The following is a 25,757-nucleotide window of genomic DNA, read 5'->3' as shown; positions in this document are numbered from 1 at the left end:
CCTCTGAATAGGAAGGTTCACTTTCATCACCACTCACAGTCACTCCTATTGTCTTTCATGAATGTGTTGAGTCTTTTAATGACCTCCAAACCCCCCCCCCCCCCACACACACACACACACAGCGCCGTGCCGGCAACCATCCCTGCATTTCATAGGGGCAAATTCCACCGGTGAATAATTTATGATGCGAAAAGAATAGTTTCTCCAGCCTGCTCTGAACTTGCTGCCAATTATCCTCTCTCAGCTTTTTAGTATAATGAGGGATTTGAGTGAAATTAATTGCCAGGAGGATAAGAAGCAAATGATAGGAATTTAGACAACTTATAATAACTTAATTTCCTCTGCACAGGAAACTTATTTTAAATAGATAAAGAGAGTGCGGGGGACAAGGGAGATTCTTCGGGTTCCAACGAAATGCCCAGGGGGACCCGGAATCCTTTGAGGAATGGCAGCATGAGGGTAAAGGCCCATTTCATAGAAGAAGAAGAAGAAGAAGAAGAAGAAGAAGAAGAAGAAGAAGAAGAAGAAGAAGAAGAAGAAGAAGAAGAAGAAGAAGAAGAAGAAGCCCAGAGGCCTGTAATGCAGCTAAGATGACCCTCCTTCATCCCAAGGAGTCTCAGCTTCCAGCCTCCTTCGATTCAACTCCCCATAATGGGCACCTTGTGGGGCAGATGGGGCTGAGAGTCCTGAGAGAATGGTCCAAGTTTACTCAGTAAGCTTCATGTGTAGAAGTGGAGAATCAAATTGGGCTATCCAGATTAGAGTCTGCCACTCTTAACCACTGCACCATGCTGGCTCCTGGATCCCAGAACCTAAGCAGGGTGGATACTTGGATGGAAGACCACCAAGGAAGACTCTGCAGAAGGAGGCAGTGGCCAACCAAGGCCTTGGAACCCCTTTCCTGGGGTCACTGTAAGTTGTTTAGGACTTGATGGCTCCTATGTGCAGGGAGGGACTGTGACTCAGTGGAAGCGCCTCTGATTGGTACACAGAAGGCCCCAGGGTCAGTCCGCAGAATCGCCAGTTGAAAGGATCCGTTTAGAGGAGAAGAGGAATGCCCCCCAAGCCACTGCCAGTCTGACAATATGGACATTGGTGGACCACTGGTCTGATTCAGTGTATTCCTGTGCATGTGCAGTCGCTTCACTTATAATGAGGACTAGAAACATCATGGCAAAACAGCAATTACCAACCCTGTTTCCAAAAGGGGGACAAAGCACTCTATTTGCTCCCTTTTAGTCTGCCTTGCTTGCCGATCAGCTCAGAAACAAGGGGTTATGGGAGTCTACCTGCCGCTCTGTGAGCTCAGCTCACAGAACAACGCCAAACAGCTCCACAACGAGAAAACTGCCTGACAGCCAAAGCCATAACAAATGAGTAATGCCTCTTAATTGCCTCGCCAGGGAAGGCTCGGTTTTATTAAGGCGGGGAGATAAAAGTAATTTAATATTATTTCCCTCTTTATAAAACCACTGATCAAAAGATAGAGAGGGAGACACTGCTGAAGGTTCTGGAAAGGGGGTCTGTGTTTGTGGTGCCCAGCATGGCGAGAAACAGTTCTGGCTTCCATGCTCTGGGCACCTTTGGGCCACATCTTTTGTTATCGATAAAAGCGATCCTCTTCCCTGGAGTGACAGAATGTATTTCGTACATGACCCAGTGCTAAAGGGGAGTCACAGAAGGGTTGCTTTTGTGGATGACCCCAAATACTTCAGAATAGTAACAATCTGAGTTTTGTACACAAGGGGCTCTAGAAGGGGCACACCCAGGGTGGCCAGGCTCCCAGAGAGCTCCCGGAATGACGACGAATCTCCAAATAACAAAGGTTAATTCCTCTTGAGAAAATGGCTCCTTTGGGGGGTGGACTGAAGTCAGTCCTCTCCTAAGCCGCACCCTGCCCAAGCTCCGACCCTCCAAACCTCACTGAATTTCACAGCCTAGTCTCATCAGTCTCAGGGAATGGAGGACAATACGGGAAGCGAAGGTCAGTATCAGTAAGGGCAGAGTGATGCATAGCAAGGAAATGGCTCTGCTGACATCCACGCCAGTGTGAGCCAAACTGGTGGTGATTGCCTAAGTGTGTCAGAATAGGATCTGGGTTCGAATCCCCACTCATGCCATGGAAGCTCTCCAGGTGAACTTGGGTCCTCTCAGCCTACCCCACCGGGTTGTTGTGAGGAACTGATTTCTGTTGTCTGGAGATGACCTGTCATTCCAGGAAATCCCTAGTCCCCACCTGGAGGCAGGCATCCCTGCAACATAAAGATAAAGGTAAAGGTATCCCCTGTGCAAGCACCAGGTCATGTCTGACCCTTGGGGTGACGCCCTCCAGCGTTTTCATGGCAGACTCAACACGGGGTGGTTTGCCAGTGCCTTCCCCAGTCATTACTGTTTACCCCCCAGCAAGCTGGGTACTCATTTTACCGACCTCAGAAGGATGGAAGGCTAAGTCAACCTTGAGCCGGCTGCTGGGATTGAACTCCCAGCCTCATGGGCAGAGCTTTCAGACTGCATGTCTGCTGCCTCACCACTCTGTGCCACAAGAGGCTGCAACATACTGCGTGGCTAGGAAGGAATACAGTCTCTGACCCTATTCAGCATATTATATATAGATTGATTGTCCTCTGTTCTCGGCACAGGGAAGGCACAGTGCTAGACCAGACCCAGATGATAACAACTTACCCAATTTACCTCCCAATCATTGTTAACCATGCCAGAGATTGCAGTTATTAGTCATTAGGAAAGGGGTTTTATATCTATTATCACTATCTTCATGGTAATTGTAATGGCAATTTTCAGGGACTTCATGATTGTTTTATGGGGTGTTTCAAACTGTTATGACGTTTTATTGTTCACCACCGGAAGCCGGCTTGCTGGGAGTGGCGGTCTATAAATTGAATAAAGAAATAAAAATCATTAAATAACTATTCTGCCCATATCTAAGTGGAAGCCTCATCCAAAAGATCGGATTGGTCAGATTGATAAAGATGTCCTTATGGCCGATTTTTTTGTTTTGTCTACAGTTCTCAAATTAAAAATTATGGGCGTATTAAGATTGTTTTCTCTCCGTTTCCTTGGTTCTTAACCTGTTTTTATGCCCAACAAGGCATTGTATTGTACAGAAAGGAATACAGCAAAATGACCCTTGAAAAGATTGGCAAACTCTTGAATGGATTATTAAAAAACCAGGTCTCCATTGGCAACTGGTGAACAGGACAGGCCGTGAACAGTAGTTCTTGGAGTGTCCCTGTTTTAAGAGTTCTTCAGGGAGATTCACATCCCGTTCCCTGCAGGCCTCACTAATTACCAGTTTGGGCTGTGAGTTGAAGAATGAGACCTGGATGGGGTAAACAGGGATGACTTGCATGCCGGTTTCTTAATTGCCTCAGCATTGAACGGTATGGAATAACTTTAAACAAAGTGCCCAGCTGCCAAATTCTCACAAATTGCTGATAAGCTAGTATGAGTCTGCAGCTGGATGCCACTTCAGATGCATGTGAAGGGCAGGATTACACAATTTAAGGAATCCTAGCACAGTGGCAAGGGATGCCAGGCTCCAGGTGAGGCCTGGGTATCACATCTCACCTCCAGACAATAGAGATCAGTTTCCCTGGAGAAAAGGGATACTTTAGAGCAGCCTTTCCCAACTTTTTTACCATAGAGAAATCCCAGGAATATCCTTCAGGCTCTGAGTAACCCCAGAAGTGACTCCATCCTGTAGAATATGGCTGGGAAGCAAAGCTGTGGACACGCCCACCAGGGCCCCTCCCCTTCCCACCCCCTCCAGGCCTATCATTGGCCATAGGTGGAGGGCGGGGAGGTTGTCATGACCATATATGGTCATATCATTGTATATAAATATATTATATATTGTATATTTTATAATTTTAATTTTATAATTATAATTCTATAATTTATATGATACACACACACACACACACACACACACACATATATATATATATATATATACCACGTTGTGATGTTCTATTGAAACTTTTATAATGTTATAGAATATTGTAATGTTCTATATAAAGTTATAATGTTCCATGTAAACCGCCCAGAGCAGTAAAGAATGGATGGCACAAAAATCCAAATAAATAAATAAATAAATAAATAAATAAATAAATAAATAAATAAATAAATAAATAAATAAATAAATAAATAAATAAATATTACAAATGAATTCATTCCCACCCATTCAGGAAACCCTTCCAGGGCCACCGAGAAACCCCCGGGCTTCACGAAGCCCTGGCTGAGAAAGATTCCTTTGGAGGTTGGGTTTAAGGACAACCCGGAGCTGGCAGCCCTACCGCACAGGGAACATTGGCCCATCTTATAGGGTTGCTAAATTTGGGCAGAGACATTCCTGGAGCTTTGTGGGCTTTGGAAGCTGGGAAGAGCAGTGTTTGGGGATGGGAAGGCGTTCAGTAGGACATCATGCTATTAAGCCTCCTCTGCAGAGCAGCCGTTTTCTCTGGAGATCTGCCATCATTTCAGAAGATCTCCCGGTCGGCTTAGCGGATTCCACAGACAGCAACGGTCACAAACTAGGAAAGACTAGAGCACATCAAGCCGGATTCATCTCTGGGAGGCAAAATCCCGACACGCCGGCTCACTCACTTGTCCATATCACGCGATCCAGCCCAATGCAGAGAGCCATTATGTCCGGACTGGCCGGTGGTAAAAGGAAACCGGGATGACCAAGAACATGGTGGTTAGATACAATCGACGTGGACCCTGGCCAGAGCATTATACAACTAAAACAAGCAGTGCAAGATCAAAAAACGTGGCAGCAGCTGACCCATGGGATCGGCAAGAGTCAGACACGACTGAATGGCTAACATCATTGTCCCTGACCATGGTGGGAAACTCCTGGAGATTTGGGGATTGGGAGGACAGGGACCTCAGTGGGGTACAAGGCCATAGACCCCACCCGCCCAAGCATCACTATTCTCCAGGGGGACGGATCACTGTAGCTTGAAACCCTGGGGGATCCACTGGAATCCCTGTCTCCAGGCCCTAATGGGAGTTGGGCAACCCTCCCCAAGGAAAGGTCTAGGCTCCTGCTCTTCTCTGTGCTGTGCCAGTTTATTGTGTGTAGGGATTTTTAAATATATGTGTGTGAGGATTCACAATGTGCTTAGGGCTGATCCTGCGTTGAGCAGGGGGTTGGACTAGATGGCCTTTATGGGCCCTTCCAACTCTATGATTCTGTGATTCTGTGATTCAGGTCTTCAATACACACCTGGGCATTTTGCTCATCATTCTTTGTCAAGCTCAGCCTTTGTCACCTGGGCTCCGTCCCCCACCTTCTTCTCCCCTCGGTCACCCTCATTTGAAATTCAAATTCTGCCCCTCTCTTCTGCGCTCTCCCTCCCAACCGCCTGCCGGGGAGTCCGGCCGTAGGGAAATTTGGCTGGCCCCACTCCGGGCTCTGCTATGGAAATCTTTCACTTTATGCAAATCCTCTGCAGGCCCCGTCACCATAGCAACCACGGCAGCTCCAAAAGTCTGCTGCCCGGGCCTTGTTCCAGGCCTGGGTTGATAGTGAGTTTGCGTTGGCTTAGGGGGCCGGGAAGCAGGGATGCCAACCTCCAGGTGGGACCTGGGGATCTCCTGGAATTACAGACGGCAGAGATCAGCCCCACTGGAGACAAAAAAGATGCTTGGGAGGTAGACTTTGTGGCATTACATCCCGAAAAAACGGGAAAAGTCTGACAAAAACCAAATAGTATGCCAAAAAAAAAGAAAACTTGATACCAAAGACCCCGTATAATCCTACTGAAATAATTGTCCTTTAACAAGTACACAAAATCTAAATAAGTACAAAAGTGTTCAAATAAGCCAACATACAACCAAAGTAAAGAACTGTTCAAATATCTGAATATTGGGCCTGAACGTTTATTTACATGCTCTTTAGCATATTTAGATTTTTGTCTTCTGACCAACCGGGATGGCCCCGGCTAGGTTGATCTCACAAAACAGGATCGGGCCTGGTTCATACTAGGAGGGTTGATCACCAAGGGGATCCAGGGTCGCAACATGGAGTTAGCCCACGGCCAACCGCCTCTGAGCATCCCTTGCCTTGAAATCCGTCTGAGGCTGCCATAAGTCAGCTGCAAATTATCAGCGCTTTCCACCTTACAAAATTTATACCTTACTTTTCCACTCCGATCATAATAGAGATACACCTTACAAGACCACTAAAACTAAGCATAAAGACAAAGCTAAAAGACACCTGCAAAACCTCAAAACCACAATTAAAAGACCGGGCAGGAAGGAGCGGTCACTGATGGAACGCAGATGAAACAAGAATGCTTTCACCCACTGGAACCAGATGGCACCGGAACGGAACAGGTGAGTCTCTTTGGGTCAAGAGCGCCAATGTTTTGGTGCCATGAGTGGAAAGACCCTTTCCAAGGTTGTGACCTGCCTAATTTGGGGAGGCAGGGGGGCACGAGAAGCAGGGACTTGGCTAGGGTTCCTACTCCAGGTTGGGAAATTCCAGGAGATTTCGGGCATGGGTGCTGGAGAGAGCAGGGTGGTGGTGGTAGGGAACCACAGTGGGGTCAAATGCTATACAGCCACCCTCCAAGTAGCCATTTTCTCCAGGGGAACTAAACTCTGTCGCCTGGAGATCAGCCCTATAGCAGGTTATCTTCTGGTCCCACCGGGAGGCTGGCAACCCTACGATGGGTGACACCTTAAGATCTGGGGTATTAAAGGACAATTATTATGTTAGGCTAATGGAGGTTTACTAGGTCCTCAACATTTTTTTTTTTTTTGCCTTACTACGCAGCCAGGAAACCAGCCAGAGAGTTTTCTGGAAGAGGCACACATGTTGGCCTGTGGAGAGCTCTATAAAATAATGCCTGGCAGAGCGATCCCCCCCCCCATCCTCTCCCAGAATGCTAGCTTGGAGGGATGTGCAATTAAGTTTACAGCTAGTGAATTCTGGTCAGCCAAATGACAGCACTTCTCCCAAAAACATGTAGTGTGGTCCAGTCGTTCGGGTACTGGACAATGATTTTGGAGCCCCAGGTTCAAATTCCAATCCGCCATGCAAACCTACCTCAGAGGGTTGTTGTGAGGACAAAATGGAGGAGAGGAGAAAGAAGTAAGCCATTTTGGATCCCAGTGGGGAGAAAGGTGGGGTATAAATGAAATAAGCGAGACTCAGTGCCACAGGATGTAGAGATGGCCACTTGCAGGGCTGTTTTAAAAAGCACTAGGCAAGTTCATTGCGGACCCGTCTAAAATGGCTAATGGTTATGATGGCTAAATGGAACATCCATGTTCAGAGGCAGTGTACATGAGCAACCAGTTAGACACTGTGAGAAACCAGCTTCTGTGCTAGACAGCCTGATCCAGCAAGATGTTTCTTATCTTCTAACGTAGTATAAACAAGCTGCTGGTACTTGTCCCTGAAAAATGGTTGGTTCTATTTTGTTTTGTGCCAGTGATTTTATTATTAGTGCAAGCTGTTAAAGTGGTCATGCTTCAGAGTTTCCCTCCACCCAAGCCCTTATTCGAGGTATGGGTGATGAGGTTTAATTGTATGTAATATAATTTAATCCGCATTGTTCTCCAATCTCATTTCTGCTTTATCGTATTATGGCAGTTCATTTTTCTATAATAGCGCTGGTTGTATGCATTATAATGCTTTCAGAGGCTCAGATTACACAGAGAATGGCAGGCTGTAAAGGAAGGAAGGAAACTAATGGAGAAATGAAGGGGACCTAACACTTGAGATCATACACACGCAGTTATAAATGCACAAGCAGTGATTGACCAACCAAACCCAACAACATCCATAGATCCCCTTCAGACATCATAGAATCATAGAATCATAGAGTTGGAAGGGGCCATACAGGCCATCTAGTCCAACCCCCTGTTCAACGCAGGATCAGCCCTAAGTATCCTAAAGCATCCAAGAAAAGTGTGTATCCAACCTTTGCTTGAAGAAACCAGTCTGACCTCTCTGGGAGCCTATCTAAGTTATCGTTCCCGTTATATTGTTAAGATTCAGAACCACTGTTGAATTATTGTTGACTAGATTTAAAGCCCGTTGTACTTTTAAATACAACGGGAGCTAGAAAGGGGGGAGGGGGGGAAGGAGGCCTTTTGGGCCGGGGGAAAGGCCTTCACCCCGGGCCTAGAAGGACACCCACGGCTCATCTCCAGGCGACAGAGATCGATTCCCCTGGAGAAAATGGCTGCTTTGGAGGGGGGACTCCATATCATTGTATACTGAGGTCCCTCCTGGCCCCAAATCCTCCCTGACTCCAGACTCCACCCCCAAAGTCTCCCAGTGTCTCCCAACCCAGAGCTGGCACCCCTAGACCCACCTGGTTTATGATCACCCTTTTCTATTTTAAAATCAAAGCAGGATGGATTATTGCAACAATAAACATAGCAGCTGAAAGATCACAGATACCCATAGTTAGAGGCGTGTTCTTAAGGTTGGGAAACACCGAAAGATTTGGAGGGTGGATCCTGAGGAGGGTGAGGTTGGGACAGGGGAGGGTCTTTTGTGGGGCATAAGGCCGTAGATTTCAACTGTAGAGTTTTTTTTAGGATTGCTCAGTACCCTCTGGATACCTATGGGGGGAGGGGTAAGGAGTAAGGTTGCCAGATCCAGGTTGGGAAACTATGAGATTTGGGGGTAGAGCCTGGGGAGGGGAGGGACCTTAGTGGGGTGCAAGCAGGCCACAGGTGTGATGATATTACTTCCTGTACAACACCCACAACCCCAGCCTAGTCCTCAAAATCTCCAGGTATTTCCCAGCCCCAAGCTGGCAACCTGAGGGCTTCTGTCCTGTGTGCTACCGGTCATTCCCCCCCACGGACCAACTGATCAATGGCTGGAGGGAGCAAGGCTTGGCAGTGGGTGACCCCCACCTCCACTCAGGTGACCCTGGAGGTCCCTTCCCAACTCTGTGATTCTATGATTCTTCAGTTCTGGCTAGGATTGCAACAGTTTCCCACCTGCCCAGTGGAACAGGGCGGGGAGGGAAGAGGATCCCAGTGCCTCCAGCCATGTGGTTACTGGCAGTTGCCTTTGAAGTGCTTCCCCATTTGGTTGCTTGATGTTTTTGTTCCAGGAGGGCGGGGCCTTCCCCTCGCTTCCCCATATCAAAGGGAAGTTGCTCAGCGAGGTGCGAGCCTTGTTGTTCTGATCGGGGCAGATAGAGCCAGGCTCTGCGGAGCACAAACAGAGATAAGGTCTCGGGCCTACACAGCGTCACGTATCAGATCAGGAGGGGCTAGACCGGCAGGGTCTCCCATTGCAAGCCGTTTTCTGCAAGAGGTGGTGGCCGAAAACCAGTGGGTGGGTCTCCCCTGGTCTGTGGAAGGGGGAGAGGGCTGTTCAATTCACCAAGTGGGGGCATCGCACCCTTGCTCCTAAATAATATCTGAGCATTTGGCAGAAGGGCTGATGCTGGCTCTTTCTCCATTCCCCCCAGCCTGGGAGAATGGAGAGTTGCACCAGGTGAAGAGGAAGACAGAGAAGAAAAATGGAGAGAATAGAGGTGGAAAAGGAAGACTCACACCTTGAAGGAATGTCAGACTCCAGTTGCGACCTGGGACCCCCCCCACCCCCCCTCTCAGGATTACATTGCACCTGCAGACTACAGAGATTAGTTCTCCTGGAGATGCTTTGGATGGTGGCCTCTATGGCCTTGTAACCCTCTGAGATCCCCAACTTACACAGACTTCATCTCCAGATCTTTAGGAGCTTCCCGAGCATAAATCGGTATCCTTATCTCTGTCGGTCCACTCCCATGCCTTACGCCTCCCAGGAGGGAGGAAGAACATGCCAGAGCACCTCCTGTCCAGCACAGAACAACAACCAGATGTGCTATGAGTAGGCTCCGGCATGCATGTGCCAAAGGCCTTCCCAGCTGGAAGGAGGATTCTCTGGCGGTCTACTCCGTTGATGTTCCACCCCTTCTCAAACCCTGCCCTTCTCCGGCTCTACCCTCAAAATCTCCAGGTATTTCCCAACTCAGAGCTGGCAACCTGAGGGCTTCCATCCTGTATCCACTTCTCTAAAAGGGGGATCCCTGCTAAGGATCAAGCCGTCAATGGACAGCAACCTTGGAAAACATGTCATGCAAATGGACACTCCTATTAGAAGTTTGGATGTTCTCAGATTTATTACTCAAGGAAGAGACAAGAGGAAGCAATAAGCTTTGGTCTGAAAGCTCTGCTTCTTTAACTCTCAACAGGCAACTGTGCTCTGCATGGGCTTTGATGTGCATGCTTTGATTTCTGTTGTTTGGGAGAAAATCAAGGTATAAATCATAGAGGTGGATGGAGCCTCCGGGGTCATCTAGTCCAACCCCCTACAGAATGCAGGAAATTCCCAACTACCTGCCCACTCAGTGGCCCCAATTCTGTGCCCAGATAATGTCATCTCCCCATATTTTCAATAGATACATAAGTAATCTAAGAGCATAAGAACTTCAGAAGAGCCTTCCTGGATCAGTTCAGTGGTCCATCTAGTCCAGCCTCCTTCCTCACACAGGGGCCAACCAGTTTCTCTGGAGGGTCAACAGTAGGGCAGAGAGGCTGAGGCCTTCCCCTGACAAGAACACCAGAAGAGCCTTTGCTGGATCACACCAGTGGCCTATCTAGTCTGACTTAATTGAAAAGAAGAGATTCGGGTTTTTTGCACACCGATGCTAGAAGAAAACCGTCCTGGCCTTCAAGCAGCCGGCTGCAAGACAAGGCTTATCCCCACTGAGGTTTTTGGACCCATTTAGCAACCAGCTAGATTGGCACCTCTTCTCCCTCCCAGCCCCTGGAGCACAGAAAGCTGGTTGGATCAGCACCCCCCCCCCTCCACACACACACACCTCACCTTGGAATCTTTCCACTTGCTGAAATACCTCTGGCAGGTGGCTAGCTTTAAAGACGTGCTTGACACCCGTTCAAGAGGGTGTCCAGGGCTTGGGATTTAATTAAATTGGGCTTTGAAATGATTCCTGATGAAAGAGTTCCAGCAGCCGAGCTTCCAACGAGCTCTCTCTGGTGTCTTTGTGAGCTAACCTACTTGCGCAGGTGGCCCCAAGAGCAGGACCGGGCTGCACACCTGGGCAGAGGCTGGCCGAGGAGAGGAGTCGGGCTACCCCTCCGTGTGTCTCTCTTGCTCTAGCCCAGTTGCCCGTTGCCCAGCTCAGCAGAGATGCCAACCTCCAGGTGGGATCTGGGGATGCCTCAGCATTTCAACTGATCTCCAGAGCTCAGTTGCCCTGGATACTCTGGATGGTGGGATCCGTGGCATTGTACCCCCGTGAGATCCCTGATCTTCTCAGGCCCCACTCCCAAATCTCTAGCACCTTCCTAACCAGGAGCTGGCAAACTTACTACCCCACAGCCCATTAGAAGTGGGGAGTGGGCGGGGGGCTGGCAACTTTATAGCTCAGTTGGCCCAAACTCAAGGCTTCCCCTGCAGGGGAAACAGTTGGGATATTCTTGGAAATTTGTGGGCAGTTCCTGGAGAGGGCAGAGAGAGAGAGAGATCAGACTCATAGAACTGGGGTTCCCAGCCTCTGCTTTGGCCTGGAGGTTTCCCAAAGTAGCAAACTACAGGTGCCAGTTTCCTGTTTGCTTTGGAGGGTGGAATCTGGGGAACTGCACCCCATGGAGGTTCCTCCCCACCCCAGGCCCCTTCCCAGGATCCACAATTCCATCTTCCAGGGAAACTATCTCTATAGTCTGTAGAGAAGCTGTAATGCAAAAGGAATTTACTAGCCTGGAATTGGCAACCCTAGATGCAGCACCAGAGAGGCCAAGCTGCTCTTTTCTCCATGCGAACTGATTTCCCTGCAGCAAACCCGCCCGGTGTCTACAGGAGTATCTCCTCCGTAAACTCCGCTGAGGTTGTTTCTCTCCCAAACCTTGCCCTCCCTAGGTACCACCCTCAAATCTCAAGGAATCCCCCAGCACAAAGGTGGGAGTCCTCTGTGATGCGGTCATCCACTCTGAGGTTGCATGCAGCGGCGAAGTTACAGAAGCCCAAGTCAATGGGTAAATACAAACAGGACATGAGTCGGGGCAAAGGAAGCCAATTCAGAGTGAGGGCGTTCCAGGAGGATTCACAGGGCCCTGCCTTGGAATGTAGGGCAGCTTTGGAGCCCTTGTAGATGGATTCCCGTCAGCCCCGTTGTTCTTTTCTGCCTAGCCCCGAGGTAATGATTCCCATTAATGTCGAGGGCTGCGGTAATGCTTCGTAGGCTCCTCTAAGGGGGATGTGTTTCCAATCATGGTGTCTTTCAGGAAGACGGCAGGTGTCGAAACATGGAACGTTTAATACTTCATTTCCCAAAAGAGATTAAGGGTGGCGGTGGTGGTGGGGAACCCTTTCCAGGAAGTTCCGGGGAAACAACGTCCTTGTTATTTATTAACAGGCTGACATGGCTTTCTTTGGAAACTCACACCAGGCACACAAGTACGAAGCATGACCGCCGGAAGAGGAGACGTGGAATCTTTCAGTTGGTGGGGAGAAGCCATTGTGTGTTACAGGAGAGAGTCAGTCATGGGCAGCCATCTCTGAGGGGACACATTTGAGAGGGTTCAGAGGAGAGCGGCGAGAATGATCCAGGGCCCATGAGGAGAGGCCGAGGGACTTGGGAATGTTCAGCCTGAGAGGGGACAGGATGGCCCTGTTGGAGTCTTTGGAAGGTGGTCACTTAGAGGAGGGCAGGGAAAGGTTCCTGTGGGCAGCAGAGGAGAGGACTTGCAGTCACGGCTTGACATTAAGTGTAGAATGATATTGGCTAGAGAGCAGGAAATCCTTTTTTCACAATTGGAGTAGTTCAGTTTCAGCAGGGGAATCGACTGCCTCAGGAGGCGGGGAGCTCCTCCTTACTGGCCGTCTTCAAGCAGTGGCTGGACAGATACTCATTCCAGATGCTCGAGGCTGATCCTGCACTGAGCAGTGGGTTGGACTGGACGGCTCCTTCCAGCTCTAGGGTTCTATGAGTCTATACCTGCTCCAGGGTCCCTGAAGTAGAGACTGGCATATGGTGACCATCACACTCTGCTCTGTTGCCTGCATTTGGAGCAAGCCCGGTTTCGAGTGTTTGTATGAGACCTGGCCAATCCAGAGGCTTCAAAACTGCTGGACAATCACAGGGACTAATGTAGCACACTTTTGTCCCATTCTGTACCTAAAGAAGGCTCTCAGGCCTGAGCACACATAGTTTGTGGTAGGTAGGAGGGGTGTAGCTGGATGAGGGTGCGGTTTAGAAAGGGGAGGGGACACAGCGGGGTATAATGCCAAAGCATCCACCCTTCAAAGCAGCCTTTTTCTCCAGAGTAACTTATCTCTGCAGCTTGGAAATCAATGATTTGATAGTAATCTTTGCAGTGGGTGATTGGGAATAATATTATGAAGCCCAAGAAGAATATTTATTTATTTTATTGATATTTATTTAATTTATATGCCACCCTCATTAGCAGCTCAAGAATAAGCTTTCCATAAGTAATAAAAAGGAGGCAATATTCTTTTTGGGAGTCATGGGGTTTTCTGTGGGCTGAGCATTTTAACGTGGAAGAAGTTGTATTATTATTATTATTATTATTATTATTATTATTAATTTCCCACCTTTCCTGACAGGCTCGAGGTGGGCCACAGCAGGTGCTTAGATGCCCTGATAACGAAAAGGCATTATTTTGAACACTGCCTACCCCCAGAGAGATTTCTTTCTCCTCATTCCATTCTGCCAAAAAATAGTTTTAACTGATAGACTCTGTGGACCACTGTTGCACTGCAGCTTGGGTTGTATAGTGCTTGAGAATACCAAAGAATCCAAAAGCTTGCAAACTTATGTTTGTTCATGAGGTACATTCGATGGAGGAAATTTATAACATGCATGATGTCAGACTGAAAGACACATATGGATTTGCATTTTTTAAAACAGCAACTATGCAGGTGTCACGCAGACTGCATGGAAACATCACAACCATCCTGGACAAACGCACAGCAAATCCAGCAAAAGTCAGATGCATGACTTTTCTGATCAATTATATATAAGTAACAGATACTTGCTATTCCGCACAATCTGTGACTTTTTGGCACTCATGAAACACAAAAGTGAGCTAATCCTGTCTTGGAATTCTCTCAGAGTCCATGAGCAACTTTAAGACCAACAAAGATTTATTCAAGGCGTGAGCTTTCGAGTGCTTGCTACTGGATTCTGATTTTATTGTGCTACTTCAGACCAATACAGCTACTCATTTGAATCTATCGGAATTCTCTGTGCAAGTTCCACGGAGAACCATCGCTAGCACCTAGCTTTTGGTTTAGACAGCAAAATATTTTACCCCCCCCCCCCCCCCGTCCAAGCGGCTATGGAAACTTCACGTCTGTAGGGAGAAACAGCCATGCAATAAAAATACCTTTGAACTTAATAACCCACAAGGGTTTTCCCCCAGTTCTTGGTTTCTGGAGCGAAGGGAAGGACTAATTTGAGCCCTATTAGCACACTTTTAAAGTGTCAGGATGATCTCACCTGTCTAGAGGTCTCTGACATGTTAAGATGGCAAACAGCAAAAGCATCACAGCTAGGACTTCCAGGGAATTGTAGTCCATGGACATCTGGAGGGCCGCAGTTTGACTACCCCTGCTCAAGACTGTCCCTCTGCCCAAAGGGAAAGAGATGTCATTCACTAGAACCTGTACGTCTTTCTTGAGTGCCCTCTCCTTCTCTCCAGAATCCACTCTGCACTTTGGACACAAACTGCTCGCAATCCAGTGTGGCGAGGACAGCCACAGCGGGCTTCCTGCCCACTCTTCAACCTCTCTCCAGCAAATGTCCTCTCGGAGCCAATTTGCGGGTGCCGGGAAAACGACACCCAGACCATCAGCCTGCTCTTACCAGGCTCTGCATGACTGCCGTCATTGTGCGCTTCTGCGGAGTCTGCTACGTCGCCGCTCATCTTGAGATCTGAAAGCGAGACACACGCTGGTTTTAATAGCAGGTCACAATCTCCGGCCCATGTGTCTTCCACTCAACAGCCTCAGTGAGCGTGCTATTCTAATAAGCCATCAGACTTTCAAATTCCCAGTTCCTACACGGCCACACTGTGGAATATTCATGCATTCAGGCAGCAGGCCGTTCCTCCCGCTGCCTGGGACTCTCCGCTCTCTTCCGCTCCCTTCCGCTCCGTTTGAGTCCTCCCCGGTGTCTTCTTAAGTCATCTCCCAGGCTGCAGCTCAGGAAGGAAGGAAGGAGATGTGGAAAGCAGAAACCAAAAGGAAAGGCCAAGGTCTTTCTTGAAGATCTTTCCCTCTTGAAGTTGGAGCCGGGAAAAGGACCGCTACGTAATTCCACCTTCCTCTTAACCCCCGTCCCCTATCCCCCCGACCAAATTCACAGCCAGGAAGGCCAATGTCGACTAATGTCTAGTTGCTGCCCAGCCGTGGTTCAATTTACCGGAGATGGTGAGCCTACCCAAATTAGGATGCATGAATCACACTGCACAAGGCTAGGACCCCACACTCAAGGGCTTTGCGATCCACTCGGACTCACCGGTGGGGAAAGCAAAGCTTTACAGGATTGCTAAAGTTGGCTCTTGCCCACCCTCCCTCGGTCACTGAAAAAAGATCTAGTAGGAAATGGTGGCTGCATAATACCTCTGTTCTAACAATCTGCACATGCATAGCCCTCCTCTCAACAATTCTTAGAACTGCCTTGCACAGTAGGCCAGTCGAATTCTGCCCGAACGTTTTGTCTCGTACAGGGTTTCCCTAAATTATCCAGCCCTTTCGCCTCATTGGGCCTGTGAATGGCCGGTGTTATTCACTAATATTAGAAGCCATGACGGGGAAAGAACTGGATGCCTGAAGTCATTCCCCCAGGACAGTATTGGATCAAAGGACCTTTCAGCTCAGGACTCAACCTCGTTACTGCTGAACAACAAAGAAGCCAGAATAATGGAAGAGATCTCCCATTCGCCGTTTGCTCATCTTTTCCTAGATTATTTCCGTTACATTTTGATTTCCAGCCTGCCAAGCAAACCAACCAACCTCCTTCCCTTTATCCAAAAACATTTTGCCAACCGGTCGGCATTTTTGCTTAGAATTTTGAACAATTTACCCGGAGAATGACAGTCCCTGTCACCACAGTTCAGGACCCCAAGTCTTCACCAGAGTGAGCCGGCAATTAATTTGGAGTCCTGTGTTCCTTCTCGCGGTGCTCCCATAACTCTTTGCATTAAGAGAGGCCAAGCAAAGAATCAAGAAGGGAAAGAGCATTTAAATAGACCTGGGTACCCCCTCCCTGTGGCAAAAGCACTCTTAACTCTTTATAACCTAATTGGGAGGGAGAAATGTTTTTAAAAGCAATTTGCATAAGCTTCCAGTAGCCAATTCCGCTTTTCTTTTTTTTTCTTTTTTCTTTTTTTTGGTACTGGAAGGCAATTTGCATCAGTTAATAACACTTTTATAATGCTCCATGCCTGTTCTCTGCGGTCTGGCCAGGTGAGTTGTCCCTGTTAAAGAGACATTGCTTGGAACCCTGCAAAGGTTGCATTGTTTAATGGTCATTTGTGCAAAAACAAAAGACAACGGTGCCATTTTTCCATAGGATGTGCACAAGGAGGCCAGAAGGCCTTGGAGAAGGACAGAAGCTTCAAGGCTTAAGGAATCAAGGCTGACAAAGAGACCTGAAAGAAGGAGACAGATTTTGTATCCAAGGCAAAAAGAGTAACCACAGTGAAATGTAGTCATGTGAACAAAGTTTGAGCCCAGTGGCACCTTTCAGACCAATGAAGTTTTATTCCAGATAAGCCTTTTGGTGCTTAAAGGGACCATTGGACGTAAACTTTGTTGACATGTACATATCTGGAGATATCTAGAATTGTGCATGCACACAAAAGCTCATATCTTGAAGTAGTAGTAGCAGCAAGTTTATTATGGGATTACACCAGAGCAATGAGAAGAAAAGACGAAATACACCAAAGTAATACAGGAGAAGGAGAATACAACAGATACCTGTTATAAATTACGGCGTAATACCGAGGAAAAACAAATGGTTTAAAAACAGATTAATGGTTTAACAATAGAAAGCATGTTAAAACTGAAATCTAAACTTTTCTGGAAAATATCTAAAACCTGAACTTGCCCAATTTAATAGATCTGACAACAGATATAAATAAACTAGGCGCCAAGCCTGTTGCATTCAGGAATATAACGGGCATTAGATTAGGGGGATGGGGTGGAAGAACTCTGCAGATTGCCTCCCCCCAGGACCTGGAAAGGCTGCAGGCAGCTGTTATGGAAATCACCAGCAGGGGCAGCTCTCATGTGGCAGGGATCTGCAGCCTCCAAGCCTCAGGGGGAAGTGGAAGGAAGAGGGGCTGGTCGGGAATGGGGGACGGAAGGCGATTGGCTGGCCGCTGGACAGACAGGCAAGCCGGTTGGAGGAGGAGGCACTCAGGGGCGGGACAGCTATCCAGAGTGGGTGTTAAACACTGAGTGGCATTTAAGCCATGAGACACGCTTCTCCTCCAAGGCCTTACCAGAAATATATTGTGTGGAACAGATTCTTAGTTCACAAGGCGCACCCAGCTAGTTCCACGAACTCTAAGAACTCTAAGACAGAAACTGGCTTCTGATTCCTGGTGATTTGACTGACAGTAGTTTGTTAATTATGGCTGTGTGGTTGGCAGCCATTGGCCTTGGCATTCCTATCACCAAAGGAAGAATAAACTTGGCCTTAAACTTGCTAAATCTTCTATTTGTCCCGAGTTACAAGGACATAGTCTTCTATAACAGGGTATCTGTTTATACTTCCCAGAAGGTAACACCATATACCTTGCCAAAGTAAAAGCTCTCTCAGCCTCACTTCCTGTCTGGTGTGGGGAGAGGAAAGGGAACGCAACTGGAAGCCCCTTTGAGATTCCTCCAGGTAGAGAAAAGCGGCATAGAAGAACCAGCTCTTCTTCTTCTTCCGTAATATCAGGGCTCTCTCAGCCTCACGCACCTCGCAGGGTGTCTGTTGTGGGGAGAGGAAAGGGAAGGTGACAGTATGCTGCTTTGAGACTCCTTCAAGTAGAGAAAAGCGGCATATATGAACCACCTCTTCTTCTTCTCCAACTTATTTCCAGGGTGAAGAGAGATGGGACAGGAGAAGGAACATATCTTGAATAAACCTTGGCTGGTCCTCAAGGAGCCCCTGGACTTCAACTTTGCTCTGTTGCTTCAGACCAACCCGGCGACCAACCTGAATCAATACAGGTGAGTTGACCTTCATACTCCTGCCAGTCTCATGAAAGGCTCTGCCTGGGTCAGGCCAGGACTGGAACACTAAGGGTTGTGATGGGGAGGCAGGCCATGGCAAACTGGCAAATCCTCGGATTTCCTGACGCCATAACACCCGCCATCCGATAAAGAAATAACAAAAGGGCAGCCATACCAATACAGGACCAGAACTATCAATGAGAACTGCTACTCTGATTATGATCTCTCAGACAGGATGAGGCGGGAGTTCCTGGCTTGCTAATCAGTTCTCCCTAACTTCCGTGCCTGGCAGGCATTTATTGATTTCATTTGTATCCCTCTCTTCCACCAAGGGACTCAGGGCAGCATGCCTGGTTCTCCTCTTTCCCCCCTCTGTCCTCACCACAGCCCTGTAAGGTAACTTAGGCTGAAAGGGAGGGACTGTCAAGGTTACCCAGAAAGCTTCTACTGCAGAACGGGGATTCAGACCCGGCTTCTCCAGACTGCAGGCCAATGCTCTACTGCATTTTGCTGGCGCTCATTCTGTGCACATGATATCTAACACAAAAGCATCTACCGCTAAAAATTCAGAGAGTCATAGAATAATAGAAAGGACCTTGTGGGTCATCTAGTCCAGCCCCCTGCACTATGCAGGACACTCACACCCCTCTCGCTCATCCACTGTCACCTGCCACCCCCTTTGCCTTCACAGAATCAGCCTCTCCGTCAGATGGTTATCCAGCCTCTGTTTCAAAATCTCCAAAGATGGAGAACCCACCACCTCCCGAGGAAGCCTGTTCCACTGAGAAACCACTCTGTCAGGAACTTCTTCTGGTTGTTGAGTCGGAATTCCTTTTGAATTAATTTCATCCCATTGGTTTTGGTTCATTAGTTTTCCAGAAGTCACAAGACTTTTGAAAAAGGGATGACCTACCCGGTCCTCTAACGGCCCGTGACTCTGCGGGGCAATTTGCACAGGACTGTGGATCGCGCGTACCTCGCAGTGCTGAGGGGCGATTCGTATAAACGAGCAAGCTTGAAACCCAGCCACTGCACTTGTGGGCTCCGGCAATTGCATGCTCTCCGAACGGCCTGGCCCTGCTGCAGAACACGCCGCCTTGGCAGGGATTCCTCCTCTATTGCCAGCCTGCCAGTTGTAATTAAATTGGATGAAACATCAAAGAACCATCGGCGTATTGCAGAGACTAGAGCAGGGGTAGTCAAACTGCGCCCCTCCAGATGTCTGTGGACTACAATTCCCAGGAGCCCCTGCCAGCAAAAGCTGGCAGGGGCTCCTGGGAATTGTAGTCCACGGACATCTGGAGGGCCGCAGTTTGACTACGCCTGGACTAGAGTAACAGGGGCATCCTATGGCGCCGATCCAGCCTCCCCTCGTAGGATTCATGGTGTGAAAAACATCTTCAGACTCGACACTTTCAAGCCCAGGGGCTTGCTTTGCTGGCCGTGTGGCTTAGGAAACAGATTTGGCAGTAGCCAAAATCCCCTGGAAAGGTGGTTTCTACTCGGGTTGTGCACAACGGCGGCCGAATCGGCCGTTCCAGGAGGATTCAGACGCCGCCACGCACAACCCTAGTTCCTACTTCTGCCACGTGACATTGGTGGGAAACTTATTTGTTTTGCCGAAGGTCAGAATTTCCCCGGCTGTCTCTGCCGGAGCCCGAATGCCTTGTGAAGCCACCTGGGCTGGCTTCATCAAGTGAACCCGAGCGAGCCACGGATCGGGCCTCCAAGCAATTGCATAAGCCAGCTGGTTTCATTGCCACACGGAGCCGGTTTCACCTTCCAGGTTTCCCACACAACATCCTCCCTGCAGCTGGACAGTGCAAGAAAAATTCACTCCCCAGTCAAAGAAAATTCCTGGGGATCTCCAGGTGCCACCTGGAGGATGGCAACTCAGGGGGGGTCATTCTAAAGTACAATAAAGATCGCCAAAAACTACTGATCTGAATTCTGATCCTGGCTAGGAGGATAAGTGCTGGCCCGGGGTGGGGTGTCCCTCATATCGATGCCAAACTCACTTGGAGGTAAGCATATTGGCCTACCTTACAGGGTTATTGTGGAGGATTCCAAGATAATGTGCATACAAAACATTTTAGACACTGCAAGTTTCTGGCAGGTTGGGAAACTCCTAGAGATGTGGAGGTAGAACATGGGGAGGAAAGGGGCCTCAGTGGGATGCAACGGCAGAACGGCCACTCCCCAAAACACCCATTTTGTTTAGGTAGACTGCTCTTTGCAGTCTGGAGATGAGCTTCCTGGGGGATCCCCTGGCCAAGCCTAGAGGCTGGCATCCCTATTCTGCCCCCATAACCTCCAGGAATTTCATGATCTGGAGCTAGCAGTGCTAACGGTCCGGCTGAAAGTCTGGTAGGAGAGCCCTTGGCTCCTCGTCCCAAGGAGGACAAACGGACTGAGCCGGCCCTGAAGCAGTCATGCAGCGGAAAGCACAACTATATAGCTGTCTACCACGACGAAGCCAGCCCGTTTGGCCACTTTGTGGTGTATCCCTTTCCGCCCTCAACAGCCGGCCAGCCGGTTTGTGCAAGATAATGATGCCTCCCAGGACCCTAAAGTGCATCCGGTGTCTTGAGGCTCTCTAATTCATTCCATATGTCTTATCTGTCATGTCTGTGTGTTTTAAACCATGCTTCTCTTCCAAGGAGAGCAGAACAAGAGGCATGGCTCTCCCACTGCAGCCTCCCAACAACTCTGGATTGGGAAACACCTGGAGATTTAGGAGGGGGTGAAGCCAGGGGAGGGCAGGGAGGGGGAGGGGACCCCATTGGTATAGCATGCCCTGCCCCTCCCTGCCCTCCCCTGGCTTCACCCCCTCCTAAATCTCCAGGTATTTCCCAATCTGCAGATCAAGGCAGACTGCCTTATCTCATCTGGAGATGGGTTGGAATTCGGGAAGATCTCCAGGTACCGCCTGGAAGCTGGCCACCCGAGAAGTTGGTCAGGTTGGGAAAAAGTCACAGGCCCAGTGTGAGCTTCAAGTCCCAGCGGAGATTTGAACCCAGGTCTCTTTGTGAGTGTCAGTGCTTCCAAGAACCACCATCCCCTGCCCTTTGAGTGGCAGGGCGGACCTCAGAAGGCTGCCCGTTAGCATGCAGGCTAGGAATTGGAGAAAGAAAGAGACCCGTGAATAGAGATCAGTTCCACGTTGTATAATTAGCAGGGTCAGAAGAAGTCCTGCCCAGGCCCCAAACCAGGGGTAGTCAACCTGTGGTCCTCCAGATGTCCATGGACTACAATTCCCATGAGCCCCTGCCAGCAAATGCTGGCAGGGGCTCATGGGAATTGTAGTCCATGGACATCAGGAGGACCACAGGTTGACTACCGCTGCCCTAAACTATGATATACTAAGAACAAAGTTTGAGTCCATGGGTGCCTTTTGGAGTGTGTGTGACTGGGACATGGGGGACCAAGGTTCAAGTCAAGTATTTAAAAGGCTCCCCAGCTGTGGAGGAGGTGCGGGGAATCAAGCCCGGCTCGCCGGATTAGAGGCCACTGCTCTTAACCATTCCACCACACTGGTTCTCAAGAGGAACAATATCTATTTTCAATTTGCTTTGCAATAAATACATTTGCATTTTTGTATACCGGTTAATATCCATTAATTTTAAATTTGACTTAAAGAATCTTGGGGACTAGGTATTTATATTTTCTTAACCTTTTAGGTACTTAATTCAAGCCCTCGCTCTGCCAGGGACGCTCACTGGGTGACTTCGGGCCAGTCCCGTACTCTCAGCCGACCCACTTCACAGGGTTGTTGTGAGGAGAAAACAGAGGGAAGGAGAAAGATGTAAGAGGATGATCTGAAAGACCCGAGTTCAGATCCCAACTCTTCCCTGGAAGCTTGCTAGGTGGCCATGGGTCAGCCACAGACTCTCAGCCCAACCTCCCTGGCAGGGTTGTTGTGAGAGAACAAATGGAGGAGAGTGGATGTAAGTCACTGGGGTCACCATTGAGGAGGAAGTAAATTAGCCAACAAACAAACTTACAAACAAGCAGGCGGAATTGGTACCTGTAGATATGAATGTGTCACATCTCAAGTAGGAAGACAACTCTATTAAAGTTCTTGATCTTCAGATAGTAAATTAAGCAACCCATCAAAAAGCCAGGCAAACCCCAAGAAAACCACCCAAGAAGAAGAAAAGCTGGTTTTTATACCCAGCTTTCCCCTATCTGAAGGAGTCTCAAAATGGTTTAGAAATACCTTTCCCTTCCTTCCCCCACAACAGACACCCTGAGAAAGTTCTGAGAGAAAGTTCTGAGAGAACTGCTCTGGGAGAACAGCTCTAAGAAAACTGTGCCTGGCCTGAGGTCACCCAGCTGGCTGCAGGGGGAGGAGTGAGGAATCTCCAGAGTAGAGACTGCTGCTCTTTAACCACTATGCCACTTTACACATGACACCTTACCAAAGCACACCCCATCCCCTTTCCTTGGAAGCATCGCTAATGACGCTAGACCATGTTTTTAGTGGGGGAAATGGCAGGTAATGCTGTCCTCCGTGGGCAGAGTATAAGTGGATCTGAAAAACTGATAAATAGAAGGGGGAGTGGCCCACCGCTGAATGCGTAAGTCCTGGCATGCAACATTAAGCCACCTGTGCATGTGAGGCATGCTCTGTTTGCTCTCTGAATTTGTGGTTTTGAATGGGGAGTAAAGCATGATGCATGATGGGTGATAAAGTATGTGGGGCATGCCGCATTGGGACAGCCCTCAGTCTCTCAGGTGGGTCAGGGTCTGGAACACACAGTGATGATGGGCAGCAGGGGGAATCCTAGAATCACAGCGATGGAAGGAACCTCCTGGGTCATCTAGTCCACCCCCGTGGAATGCAGGGAATTCACTACTACATGGCCACCCACAGGGACCACAATTCATAGAATCATAGAGTTGGAAGGTACCTCCTGGGTCATCTAGTCCAACCCCCTGCACTATGCAGGACACTCACAACCCTCTCGCTCATCCACTGTCACCTGCCACCCCCTTGAGCCTGCAAAAAATCAGCCTCTCCGTCAGATGGCTGTCCAGCCTCTGTTTAAAAATTTCAAAAGATGGAGAACCCACCACCTCCCGAGGAAGCCTGTTCCACTGAGAAACCGCTCTGCTCCATCCTCTCCATGGCAGCCGTTTAAATACTTGAAGATGGTGATCAGATCCCCTCTCAGTCGTCTCCTCTCCAGGTTCAACAGACCAAGCTCCCCGAACCTTTCCTCCTACCTCTTGGTCTCCAAACCCCTCACCATCTTTGTTGCCCTCCTCTGGACGCGCTCCAGTTGGTCTACATTCCATGCCCAGATGATGCCCCCACCAAACCAGAATCCCTGGCCAGTTTTTCCTGGAAGAAATTCACTTCCTGATCCCAGAGTGGCGATTGGTCCTCCCCTCCCCAAATGTATGTTCATACAGACTAAAGGATGTTAAATTTGGTAGCGGGAGAAAAATCACTCGGCGCATGCCCCAAGGCCCTCTTCTTCTTGAACAGATCAAACACAAGTTTCAGCTCTGGCTACAAGACCTTTCTCCAAATGGAAACTAGCCAACCTGCCTTTGCCCCTCCGTGTCCGTCTGCCTCTGAGCTCCTGTTTGGCTTTAGATTTGTTTGGCAGGACAAGAGAAGAGACAGATCTGTTTCTCAACCCCAGGGAAGAGGCAGCAGAAGAACCAGGGGGTAGAAGTTCCTTCCACGGTTGCTCCTCTCTCTGCCTGGGTTGGTTCTGGGGTAAGAGGCAGAAGCAACTTATCTTGAGAGACCAAAGTGAGCACCTCCGTTCCTCATCCGCTTGAGGAAAGAGCTTTTTGTATTGACACTGGATGCATTTCCCTGAGACCACTTTGTTATGTTTATGAGAGACTCTTTCCTTTCTAGCAGGTGGGACCCCCATAGTAGAAGACTTAGCCAAGGCTTAGCTCCAGAATACCCCCTTTCCCCTCTATGCAAGAGCTCCTGAGCATGTACAAAGAGAAAACACTTTTTAACTTCATTTATAGCTCTGGGGATGGCTGAGGCTGGCTAGCCCTTGGAAGCTAAGCAAGGTCATCTCTGGTTAGTACCTGAGTGGGAGACTCAGCTATGACTTGATGGCCCCAAAATATAATAATTTCCCATTTATACCCCAAACCATTTTATTTTGTTTTCACTGAAACGTTTTGTTGGCCAGCATTTTATTTTGCAGAGCTTAAGGCAGCTAAAAAATCTAAATAAAGTTCATTATTCCTATATCAAATCTTTTCCCTCCTGTCTTTTATCCTCACAACCACCCCTGCGAGGTAGGCTAGGTGGAAAGTGTGTCGCTGGCCCGAGGTCACTTGGAAAAGGAGAATGGGGAACGGAGACCAAGTTTTCCCTAACTCAATTGCAGGTCCTCAGGCAAGAGGGTGGAACGGTTGCTGGGTCAATGGTCCTGACTCCCAGGCTGTGGCAGCTTTCTGTGTGTCCTACAGCTGCCTCCCTCTTCTGCCGCTGGAGCTGTCAATTCCCCGACTGAATCCAATCTCATGTTCCTTGTTCTAGATATCGCCCACGGTCACATCTGCCCATGAAATGGGAGGACAACAGAGCAAACAGGTAAAAGTGAACCGACAGCTCCAAGCACTTTTCCCGGGCCTTTCCAAAACTGAAATCAGGTGTCTAGAGAACAAGAGTCCCCATCGCCGGAGGTCTTACCTGTGTGCATCATGTCCAGATTCACCATCCTGCTCGCTGAAAGGTAACCGCACCCTGGCCAGCCCCCGCCCAAACTGGTGCCCTGTGGGGCTGCCAGCTTCCCGCTCCTCGGCAGCCAAAATCCTCCTTCCAGCTGCCTCTCCCGCCAGCTGCTCCTAACACCTCTGTCTCTGCAATGCCGGTTGCCACATTGGGGCAGGTGAGCACATTACTGGGACCGCGCCCCCTCACCCTTCACGTCCCGGGCAGGCAGCCCTGACACCCGGAGAGGAGGAGGCTGGCCGGTGGCCCATGCAAAGCGGCCCATTTGCATGTCAGCAACACCCCAATTCAGGCCGGTTGGCAGGAGGGAGGCGTGGCAAGACCCGTGGGGAGGCAGCCAGCAACGCCCCCCCCCTGCACTCACACCTGAGCCTTGCTCAGGGGACACACCTTGTAGCACCTGCCTGCGTGGTCGCTGCCAGGATGGGGCTGAAAATTAAAGGCAAGAGAGAAGGAGCATCAGGCCTTATTCATCTCCTCTAGGAAACGTGTGTGGCTTCCCTTCCACCTGGGAAGAAGAAGAACCAGGGCCAAAGCACCTGTCCGGACATGCGGAGAGAAGCCCTTGGAGCACAGAAAGGAAGAATTCGCCTTCCTCTGTGGCTCATCTTTGAGGCAGGGCTTTTGATCTTCAAAGAGCCATGGCAGGCAGGCAGGCAGGCAGGCAGGCCAGGGCCCTGTTTGGATCCCCCCAATCCAGGCAGGTGCGGGAGACCAGGCCAGGCCTCCCCTGCACCCGCTTGGCTCTGCATGGCACGGAGGCCTGCTTGCGATGTCGGGGTG

General features: G+C 49.2%; 1 protein-coding gene across 1 annotated transcript in view; it reads right to left on the bottom strand.

The window, feature by feature from the left end:
• Positions 1-5,327, bottom strand: part of POU2F3 (POU class 2 homeobox 3) — a 53,854-nt gene extending 48,527 nt beyond the window's left edge. Inside the window, exon 1 of the mRNA XM_077305454.1 lies at positions 5,249-5,327. The gene's annotated coding sequence lies outside the window, so the exon portion shown is untranslated. The remainder of the gene's footprint in view (positions 1-5,248) is intronic.
• Positions 5,328-25,757: the final 20,430 nt, after the last annotated feature.

This window comes from Paroedura picta, chromosome 12 (assembly GCF_049243985.1).
Source record: "Paroedura picta isolate Pp20150507F chromosome 12, Ppicta_v3.0, whole genome shotgun sequence".
In the NCBI taxonomy this organism is placed as follows: Eukaryota; Metazoa; Chordata; class Lepidosauria; order Squamata; family Gekkonidae; genus Paroedura; species Paroedura picta.
This window is presented reverse-complemented; position numbering and strand designations above follow the sequence as displayed.